This window comes from Bufo gargarizans, chromosome 3 (assembly GCF_014858855.1).
Source record: "Bufo gargarizans isolate SCDJY-AF-19 chromosome 3, ASM1485885v1, whole genome shotgun sequence".
In the NCBI taxonomy this organism is placed as follows: domain Eukaryota; kingdom Metazoa; phylum Chordata; class Amphibia; order Anura; family Bufonidae; genus Bufo; species Bufo gargarizans.
In genome coordinates, this window is record NC_058082.1 from 19,664,041 (window position 1) to 19,675,971 (window position 11,931).

Below are 11,931 nucleotides of genomic sequence, written 5' to 3' on the forward strand. Positions count from 1 at the left end.
GTTGCCTTCTAGGATCCTTTCTCAATGTGTTTGAATTTATTGTAATTTGATTTATGTGTTTATGTGTTTATGATTGTGATCACTAAAAGAAAAGTTGAAGAAGTTATTTATTTGTCTAATAAACGGGCTGCTACAGCCATTTATACCAAGACGTTGGCTTTTGAGTGTTTCTTGGGAGGAGAGGCTAGTTGGGTTGGTTGGGCAGCTGACTGAAGTAATCTTACATCCTATTAAGTCAGTAGAGCAATGGAGCGGGGCGCAGACAGTAGCGAAGTGAAGCTTGACTTAGGGGGAAGTATTCAGGCAGTAAAGGGTTAGTGGTGAATTACAGGTTGAGGTGTCCGCAGGGTTAAAATTAGTAGGTGGAGTTTGAAATTTGCGGGCTGTATATTATCTGGAGTGGGGGTGGGATCTATACCAGTGTCCAGGGCATTGCGGTGAGTTACCCACCCTCCCGCCCTTGGTTTGGTCATTAGGTTTCCAGCGGTGGACAGGGTGGTGTAGTGGGGCCGGTTAATAGAGGGTCCTGGAAGGCAATACAATGTTTAAGAGGTGCATGACACGTTGGAGCGTGCATCTCATGAGGTTCGGTAAGCTGATGGCTGGGGCTCCTGTTTGGGCAAAAATGCCTACAGGGGTGGATGAAGATAAAATTTGGAGGATTTGGTACCTTTGGGTCGGTGACTGCGGCCAAGGGTAAGGTGGAAATCAAGTGGAGATGTGGAGTGAAGAGCGCAGCTTGCTTGGGTTGCCTTCTAGGATCCTTTCTCAATGTGTTTGAATTTATTGTAATTTGATTTATGTGTTTATGACTGTGATCACTAAAAGAAAAGTTGAAGAAGTTATTTATTTGTCTAATAAAGGGGCTGCTACAGCCATTTATACCAAGACGTTGGCTTTTGAGTGTTTCTTGGGAGGAGAGGGTAGTTGGGTTGGTTGGGCAGCTGACTGAAGTAATCTTACATCCTATTAAGTCAGTTATCGGAGGTCCTTCCTCCTAGGATTTATAACCACCACTGTTCCCAAAAAAACTGTAGTGAATTTTTAAAGTAAATTCTGTGTTATGTTTTTCTTGTATTTTACTCTTTAATTTCTAAATACTCTTATTTTTGCTCCTGTTATGAATGTGATTACTGCTGTTATGCCAAAATTTCCCCACTGAGGGACAATAAAGGGATTTTCTCCTTCTTTCTTCTTCATTGTGATTACTGTATGCCCCGTCCTGAATCTCCTCAGCGGTGTCACGTTGCCAAGACAAATGGCGACCAAAGACAACGTCACAAGACGGCCTATTTAGACCAGGATCCATCTTAGGTATGAATGCGAAACGCATGCGGACCCAATTTTGCAGAACGGGTGCAGACCCATTTATTTCAATGGGGACGCAAAAGATGCGGACAGCACAGAATCTGTACTTCCGTTCCACAGCCCTGCAAAAAAGATAGAACATGTCCTATAGACATTTCTATCAGAGGGATGGTCAAATACGGGACGCACATCACTGGTATCTGTGTTTTGCGGATCCTCAATTTGCGGACCACAAAACACATACGGTCATCTGAATGTAGCTTTATAGGCATCACCCAGCTGTTTCTCTATTCTGTATACGACCTTGAGCTGCCTTCTGACATCCAACCCATGGACTTCTGCCTGGTACTTGTTGTTCCACACAATTGTTAGCAGTCATGTATACTGACACTTAGGCCTGGTTCACACCTGAGCGTTTTACAGCGCGTTCCCACGCTCTGTAAAACGCTCAACAGGCAAAAACCAAGGTTTCCCTATGGGCATGGTTCTCACCTGAGCGTTTTACAGCGCGTACGAACGCGCTGTAAAACGCTCTACGCCCCAAGAAGTACAGGAGCTTTTTTGGGGCGTATTGTCACGCGTAACACTTCTGTTTTTCATTGTACGCCTCTGTGGTCAATAGCAAGAACGCGCGTACGACACGCGTTTCCAAAATACAAAAACGCCCCAAAATACACCTCAAAACGCCTGTAAAGAGCGCTTATCGAATACGCTCAGGTGTGAACCCAGCCTTAGACTCCCTGGTTCAGCCAGCACAAATCAGATTGCAGTTTAGAGGGTCCATTAGCATTAAAGGGGTTATCTCATGCAGGGCCGGCGCCACCCATAAGCAGAGTAGGCCACCGCGTAGAGCACCACTCTTGCTGGGGGCGCCGGCACTCTGGAGTCTGTCTGCCAGTGGCGTTGCGAGGTGGGTGCGGCGGGTGCGGGCCGCACCAGGTGACACCAGTCTGATGGGGTGTCACCCGCTGGAACCAAGTTCCCAACACCACTAGCACCCGCCCCCTTGTACTTGTGTCGCTGATCTGATCCTGTACTTGCCAGCTGCGCGGGCATGAGTTCAGTCACTTCGGCACGCAATCCCGCAATCTCCCCGAGGTGGGTCTCGCGGGATCACGCGCCGCAGGACAGTATTGCGCACCGAAGACACTGAATTTAATTGAACTCATGCTCGCGCAGCCAGCATATACAGACTGCACAGGAACAGCGCACAAGTACGGTGGGGGGGGGGGAGAGGTTGGACAAACTACATAATGGAGGGCAGTGTGGGGGCAAAATTAATGTGTGGGGGCAAAATTACATAATGGAGGGCAGTGTTGGGGCAAAATTACTTAGTGTGGGGGAAATTACATAATGGAGGGCAGTGTGGGGGGCAAATTAATGTGAGGCAGTGTGGGGGGCAAATTACTTAATGTGGGGCAGTGGGGGGCAAATTACATAATGTGGGGCAGTGGGGGGGCAAATTACATAATGTGGGGCAGTGGGGGGGCAAATTACATAATGTGAGGCAGTGTGGGGGGGCATATTACATAATGTGAGGCAGTGTGGGGGGGCATATTACATAATGTGAGGCAGTGTGGGGGGGGCATATTACATAATGTGGGGCACTGTAGGGGGCAGTATTACTAATGAGGGCATTCTAGAAGGAAATTACTATTGGTGGGACTATGAGGAGCACTATTTATATGGGGGGCACTATTATTTCTTCAGAATAGTATTTGGGGGTATTGGGGGGCACAGTAAGCAGCAGGATAACACTGTGGGGACTGCAGGTTGGGGGATGATGATAGAAAAGTGAGGACACTAAGCTGTCCGTGTGTCACACTCTGCAGAGACGAGGCGGTTGAGAGAAGTTGTCCGGATCAAATGGAGAAGATGATGAGAGAGAAGATCTACATCAGAGGAGACGTCACCTGGAGGCCCTGGATGTGACAGGTATGTGCTGCTGTATATGTGCAATGCTGCTATTTTATGTTTTGCATATGAGAAAATGTTTACAATTAAAATGTTTTAATTAAATGTTCTACTTTACTATTTTTATTATTTGGTCGAAAGGCTGACGGGGGAGGCGGGATTGTAACAGAACTGCTGTAGAATATCTAAAATTAGCTGGTCAAGTAAAATGTTGCATGCCACAACCATTAAATAGGTGGCCGACAAAAAAGGGGGCAGGTCAAAAGACATGGTCAATGGGTGGCGTCAAGGAGACGGCTAATTGCTTTTGCTTAGAGTGGCAAAAATCCTTGCAACATCATATCAGACATCATATACAGTGCCTTGCAAAAGTATTCACCCCTCTTGACTTTTTTCGTATTTTGTTAATCTGAATTTTATGTGATGGATCAGAACACAATAGTCTAAGTTGGTGAAGTGAAATGAGAAAAATATATAAATAAAACTATTGTTTAGAAATAGAAAACAGAAAATTGGCATGTGCATATGTATTCACCCCCTTTGTTAACCTGTAGGATACCAGCGCCGAAGCTGTATGGCGCTGGGAACCGGGTTTAAAATACCAGCGCTGTAGAGCGCAGTGTTTGGCGTCCCCTGCCAGCGCTGCTATTGGCTGGAACAACGCTCCAGCCAATGGCAGCGCTACAGCTGCACAGGAAAGGGCAGATCCTCCCTGCATGCAGCCATTCTAGCTGGGGACTGCATGCAGAGTGGACCTGTGCCCCTCTGTGCTGTATCTGACCTGCTGGGGACTTTTCCTGCGATTCTACCTGCTGAAAGAAGAATAAAGAAAAAAGAAGAAAATAAAAAGAACATCTGGAACTGCTGCAGTGATTTTTTTTCCCATTCACATCAGTTCCAGATCCCTAAACCACCGTCCGTTGCTGTCCCTAGAAAGTAGTTGTACCTCAAAATTTTATCCAACGACTCCACAACAAAACTGCATGCTGCATCAGAAAACGAAGACAATTTTAGCATTCAAGTCACGGCATCAATACCTTTGGCATGATCAATGGATGTATACAGCGAGGTTACATCAAATGATGACAAAAATGGCCTTTCAATAAATAAATTATCAACTTCCCCCAATTTTAATTAAAAAAAAACCTGAGGTATCTCGTATGTATGAGCTTCCACCTATAGCAAAACTGCATAATATCCTATCCAAAAAGTGCCGGATGACTAAAGACAGAATCTGAGCCTGAAATGATGGGGCGCCCAGGAGGATCATTGAGGGTCTTGTGAATTTTTGGTAAAATATACACTCACCTAAAGAATTATTAGGAACACCTGTTCTATTTCTCATTAATGCGATTATCTAGTCAACCAATCACATGGCAGTTGCTTCAATGCATGTAGGGTTGTGGTCCTGGTCAAGACAATCTCCTGAACTCCAAGCTGAATGTCAGAATGGGAAAGAAAGGTGGGCTACAACAGCAGAAGACCCCACCGGGTACCACTCATCTCCACTACAAATACGAAAAAGAGGCTACAATTTGCACTAGCTCACCAAAATTGGACTGTTGAAGACTGGAAAAATGTTGCCTGGTCTGATGAGTCTCGATTTCTGTTGAGACATTCAAATGGTAGAGTCCGAATTTGGCGTAAACAGAATGAGAACATGTATCCATCATGCCTTGTTACCACTGTGCAGGCTGGTGGTGGTGGTGTAATGGTGTGGGGGATGTTTTCTGGGCACACTTTAGGCCCCTTAGTGCCAATTGGCCATCGTTTAAATGCCACGGGCTACCTGAGCATTGTTTCTGACCATGTCCATCCCTTCATGACCACCATGTACCCATCCTCTGATGTCTACTTCCAGCAGGATAATGCACCATGTCACAAAACTCGAATAATTTCAAATTGGTTTCTTGAACATGACAAGGAGTTCACTGTACTAAAATGGCCCCCACAGTCACCAGATCTCAACCCAATAGAGCATCTTTAGGACATGGTGGAACGGGAGCTTTGTGCCCTGGATGTGCATCCTTCAAATCTCCATCAACTGCAAGATGCTATCCTATCAATATGGGCCAACATTTCTAAAGAATGCTATCAGCACCTTGTTGAATCAATGCCACGTAGAATTAAGGCAGTTCTGAAGGCAAAAGGGGGTCCAACACCGTATTAGTATGGTGTTCCTAATAATTCTTTAGGTGAGTGTATATAAAACAGGAGTGACTGGGTATGTCACAGTACGATACTCCATAAGACCATCATCAATCACACCAGCCATCAATGCTCCAGTCAGACTCCGCTTTATCACCTTACCTATCTCAAATTTGGGATCACTATCCAGAACGCCATAGACATCGGTGTCGCTGAGTTGTCTAAGTATCTCTGCTGTATACTTATGTGTATCCATGACCACTACAGTGCCACCTTTGTCAGCCGGCTTAATCGTAAGAGTGGTATCCTTCTTAATCTGTACCAAGGCCTCAATCTCAACCTTGGTAAGATTAGGATGTTTGAAACCACTGTTGGAATATGTGGCTCTGAGCAACTCAATGTCAGATTTCACAGCTGATGTATAGGCTTCTATTGCTGGCTCATTCACTATGGGATTGAAATTACTCTTGGTGGTTACACCTATCATCTCCATTAAGAGTTCACTCAATTGAGATGTATCCTTACATGTCTTATTTTTATTTTTAAACCAGGTTTTTAATTTAATGCTGCGAGAAAAGGCTAGTAAATCAACATTGAGATTATACCAATTGACATGTGTATTGGGGCAAAATGAAAGTCCCTTACTCAAGACACTCACTTGCACTGTAGGAAGTTCCTTTGAAGAGAGATTGACCACAATCATTTCCTCATGTTTGTCTGTTGTTTGTTGGTTGGGCCACGTGCTTTGTTGTTCCGTAATCTTCCTAGATCGTCGGTGTCTGCGGCCACCACGTCTGGTTCGGCATATTTTTTCATCTGTGGTTGTGTACCATCTGTGTGTTTCTTCTTTTCTTTTTTATATCTCTAAAGCTCTGACCATTCACACCTTCTGCATGCCAGGTATAGATATGTCCCCTCTTGTAATCCTCCTGGTCTCTATTCCATTTAAATTGTTTCCCCTCTTCTGATTCAGCCTTAAACTTTAGTAAGTGGGAATCTAGGCCATCCATGAATTTATCAAACTCCTCTCCAGACAGTTGTAGTTGTAGTTTTATATCAGCCAATTCAATTGTTACCATAGAGAGTTCATGTTGTAGGTATTCTATGTTCAACAAAATAAAGTCAAAAGCATATCTATTGGAGAGAGTCTCAAAACGCTTACAAAAAGATCTGTGTGCGTGCGTGCTGCAGAGCACCGATAACTGGTGTGCTCATTTATATCAGCACATTTTAGTGGTTTTATTTTTTACATTTTTTTCTGTGAAAAAAGACCTGCAGTTAGTGGTAGGTAGTTAGTTTTATATATATATATATATATATATATATATATATATATATATAAAAATCAATTTCAGTTAGGCTACATGCACATGAACGTTGTTTGTTTCCGTGTCCATTCCGTTTTTTTTTTGGCAGATAGGATGCGGACCCATTCATTTCAAAGGGTCCGCAAAAAATGCGGACATCACACCGTGTGCTGTCCGCATCAGTATGTCAGTTTTTACAATTTACAGTAATGCCATGGCCCGTAATCGATTCCAAGCAATTCTAAAATTTTTGCATTACAACGATAATGCACAGTGCCCACCCTATAATGACCCCGCATTTAAAACGTCTGTTCAAAATTAGGCCCATCCTTGACCACTTTAACGTAAAGTTCTCAGAAGTGTACACCTCAGAACAAAATGTCTGCATAGACGAACCCCTGTCACTTTTCAAAGGGAGGGTAAGATTCCGCCAGTACGTGCCCAGCAAGCGGGCAATGTATGGCATAGAAAAATGTATAAAGTCTGAGAGTAGCTCTGGGTACACTCACAAGTTCCGGGTTTATGAAGGGAGGGACACCTGGATTGTACCCTCAGAATGCCACCCTGTTCTAGGAGTTAGTGGGAAGATAGTGTGGGACTTACTGCACCCACTGCTGGTTAAGGGTTACCATCTCTACATGGATAATTACTACACCAGTCTACCACTGTTCCAGTCCCTAGCTTTCAGAGGTACTGTGGCGTGCGGCACAGTACGCAAAAAATTTGAGAGGCCTCCCTAGATCCCTGGTAGGGCAACCATTAAGAAAAGGAGAAAGCCGTGCTCTCCTCAATCAGAACACGTTGGCGGTTAAGTACAAGGACAAGAGGGATGTCCTTTTACTGACCACCATTCACAGTTTATATTACTGACCACCATTCACAGTTTATATTACTGACCACCATTCACAGTAACACCAGCTTCCCTGCCGCTGTACGAGGTACCACAACCACTGTCCCCAAGCCAGACTGCATCTTGGACTACAATAAACACATAGGGGGTTTGATCTTTCAAATCAAGTTCTGAAGCCCTACAGTGCCACACGAAAAACAAAAATGTGGTACAAAAAGGTGGCCATACACATTGTACAGATGACGCTGTACAATGCATTCGTGCTATTTAGATCTAGAGGCCATCCAAGAACATTCCTACAATTTCAACAGGTGGTGATAAAGGCGCTAATCTTTTACAACCAAGCAATAAAGGGTGCCAATACTTCTGTAAGTTACCATCCCGAGTTGTACCAGGGCAACATTTCCCTGGTGAAGTCCCCTAAACAGTGAGAACAGGAAGGACCCAAAAAAGATGCAGGGTGTGTTCGAAAAGGGGGGTAAGGAAATACACCATTCACCATTGCGAAACCTGCCCTGGGGTGCATTTTCCCCTTTAAACCCTTGGGGTCTGCTGGTAATTTTTCATTTTCACAAATTTGTGCTTTGAAATCTTTTAACAAGTGTTACTGACTTCTGTGAGACACCTGTTTACTGAAAACTACCCTTTCCACCACTTAAAATGTTCACACGGGGGTACTCTTTCCGAAATGGGGTCACTTCTTGGGGTTTTTAATTTCTGGGGATCTCCGGAATTTTTTAACATGCGGCGTGGCACCTAAAATCCATGTCTGTTTATTCAAGCCTGCAAAATCCATATTTTGCACTTTGCTTCTAGAGCCCTGCTATGCGCCCATACGTCAGGCTACAAGCACATATGGGGTGTTGCCGTATTCAGGGGGAAATGGGTAAGAAAATGTGGGGTGCATTTTGTCATGCTACCCCTTGTGAAAGTGAAAAATGTAAAGCGACTTTTTCTCGAAAAATGTTTATTTTTTCATTTTCACAGCCAAGCGTTTCCTAAATCTGTGAAATGCCTGATGGGTCAAAGTGCTTACTACACACCTTGAAATAATCCTTGAGGGGTCTAGTTTCTAGAATGAGGTCACTTTCTGGGGGGTTTCCACTGTAGGGCCACCTCAGGGAGTCTTCATATACGACATAGCTCCAAAAAGCCAATGCTGCAAAATCTGTCCTCCAAAAGCCCTCTGGTGCTCCTTCCCTTTTGAACCCTGCCATGCGCTCAAAAATCAGTTTTTGAGCACATGTGGGGTGTTGCCGTATTCAGGGGAAATGGATAACAAAATGTGGGGTGCATTTTGTCCTGTTACCCCTTGTGAAAGTGAAAAATGTGGGTGTAAAGAAACTTTTTCTGGAAAATTAAAAAAAAATTCACAGCCAAGTATTTCCTAATTGTGTGACACGCCTGATGGGTCAAAGTGCTCACTACACACCTTGAAATACTCCTTGAGGGGTCTAGTTTCCGGAATGGGGTCACTTTTTGGGGGTTTATACTGTAGCGGTACCTCAGGGTGTATTCAAATACAAAATGGTGCCTAAAAACCATTCTAGCAAAATCTGCCTCCAAAATCCATATGGCGTTGCTTTCCTTATGACCACTGGCACATGCCCATAGAGAATTTTACCGCCACATATGGGGTATTTCTGTAAACTGCAGAATCAGTGTAATGCATATTGAGGTTTATTTTGCTGTTAACCCTTGCTGTTTTGCAAGAAAAAATTGATTAACATAAAAAAATTACCAAAAACTTGAAATTTTTATATTTAACCTCCATTTTCACTTCATTCTTGTGGAACACACCATGGGTTAACAAAGTTTGTAACATCAGTTTTGAATAATTTGAGGGGTGTAGTTTCTAAAATGGGATCAATTATGGGAGGTTTCCATTACATAAGCCCCTCAAAATCACTTTATAACTGAATTGGTGCTTAAAAAAATAGTTTTGGAAATTTTGGTGAAAATTGGAAAAATTGCTTCTAAAATTTGAAGCCTTCTAACGTCCTAAAAAATAAAATGACATTTACAAAATGATGCCAACATAAAGTAGACATATGGGGAATGTTGATTGATAACTATTTTATAAGGTATTACTATCTGTCTTAAAAGTAGAGAATTTCAAATTTAGAATAATGTAAATTTCTGTAAAATATTGACTCAAATTTATGACTGTCATGAAGTACAATGTGTCACAAAAAAACAATCTCAGAACGGCTTGGATAAGTAAATGTGTACCAAAGTTATTAGCACATAAAGTGACACATGTCAGATTTGCAAAAATCGGCCTGGGATTTAAGGTGAAAAGTGGCTCGGTACTGAAAGGGTTAATAAGCCCATAAAAAGCTCTGGTGCAACCAATTACCTTTAGAAGTCCCATAATTTGTGAAATAATGTCCACCTGTGTGCAATCTAAGTGTCACATGATCTGTCATTACATATACACACTTTTTTTTAAAGGCCCCAGAGGCTGCAACACCTAAGCAAGAGGCATGACTAACCAAACACTGCCATGAAGACTAAGGAACTCTCCAAACAAGTAAGGGACAATGTTGTTAAGAAGTACAAGTCAGGGTTAGGTTATAAAAAATATATCCAAATCTTTGATGATCCCCAGGAGCACCATCAAATCTATCATAACCAAATGGAGAGAACATGGCACAACAGCAAACCTGCCAACAGACGGCCGCCCTCCAAAACCCACGCAAGGAGGGCATTAACCAGAGAGGCAGCACAGAGACCTACGGTAACCCTGGAGGAGCTGCAGAGTTCCACAGCAGAGACTGGAGTATCTGTACATAGGACGACAATAAGCCGTACGCTCCATAGAGTTGGGCTTTATGTCAGAGTGGCCAGAAGAAAGACATTACTTTCAGATAAAAACAAAAAGACACATTGTGAGTTTGCGAAAAGGCATGTGGGAGACTCCCAAAATGTATGGTCTGATGAGACTAAAATTGAACTTTTCGGCCATCAAAGAAAACGCTATGTCTGGCGCAAACTCAACACATCACAACACCCAAAGAACACCATCCCCACAGTGAGACATGGTGGTGGCAGCATCATGCTGGGGGGATGGGACTGGGAAACTGGTCAGAGTTGAGAGAAAGATGGATGGTGCTAAATACAGGGATATTCTTGAGCAAAACCTGGCCGACTCTGTGCGTGATTCGAGGCTAGGACAGAGGTTCACCTTCCAGCAGGACAATGACCCTGAACACACTGCTAAAGCAACACTTGACTGGTTTAAGGGGAAACATGTAAATGTGTTGGAATGGCCTAGTCAAAGCAAAGATCTCAATCCAATAGAAAATCTGTGGTCAGACTTGAAGATTGCTGGTCACAAGCGCAAACCATCCAACTTGAAGGAGCTGGAGCAGTTTTGCAAAGAGGAATGGGCAAAAATCCCAGTGGTAACATGTGGCAAGCTCATAGACACTTATCCAAAGCGACTTGGAGCTGTGATTGCCGCAAAAGGTGGCTCTACAAAGTATTGACTTTAGGGGGGTGAATAGTTATGCACATTGACTTTTTCTGTTATTTTGTCCTATTTGTTGTTTGCTTCACAATAAAAAAAACTAAAACATCTTCAAAGTTGTGGGCATGTTCTGTACATGAAATGATGCAAATGTTTAAAGAAGAAGAAAAAGAACATCTGGAACAGCTGTAGTGATCTTTGGCTCATCTGCAGCTGTTTCAGATCCCCATTCCCTGTCCCTGTCCCCCTGACACTTTACATACACCAATAAAAATAAAAATGTCCAATTCATCCCAGAGAATGTACTCCGCTGAAGAGGCATACACCATCCTTGCCTCTGAAACAGAGTCTGCAAGTGAGGGAGAAGAGGATGCCACATTCCTCTACTCCTCAACTCCTTCATCATCATCGTCATCCGGTGTTGAGGGACCCTGAAGGAGACGCCCCAGGAGAGATGAAGTAGCCCCCCCCAGATTGACTGCACGGGCTTCACAGAAATAGATTTTTTCAAAATCTATTTATCTGACGATCTCATAAATTTGATCGTGACCCAAACAAATTTGTACACCCAGCAGTTTATTTCTCAAAACCCAACATCCTCATATGCTAGACCCCTAGGTTGGACCCCTGTAAATGCAGCAGCAGCAGACATTATGAAGTTTTGGGGGCTGTTGCTGCATATGGGCATTGTAAAAAAAAACTGAAATGAGACAATATTGGAGTTCAGATGTCTTGTACAACACTCTGATTTACAATATGACCATGTCCTGCTCAAGATTTGAATCCATTTTGAAATCCCTACATTACAATGATAATGCACAGTGCCCACCCCCAAAATGACCCAAATTTTGACCATCTATTCAAAATAAGACCCCTTCTGGAGCACCTCAACTCAAAATTTACAGAGGTGTCCACCCCAGCAAAAGAAATTA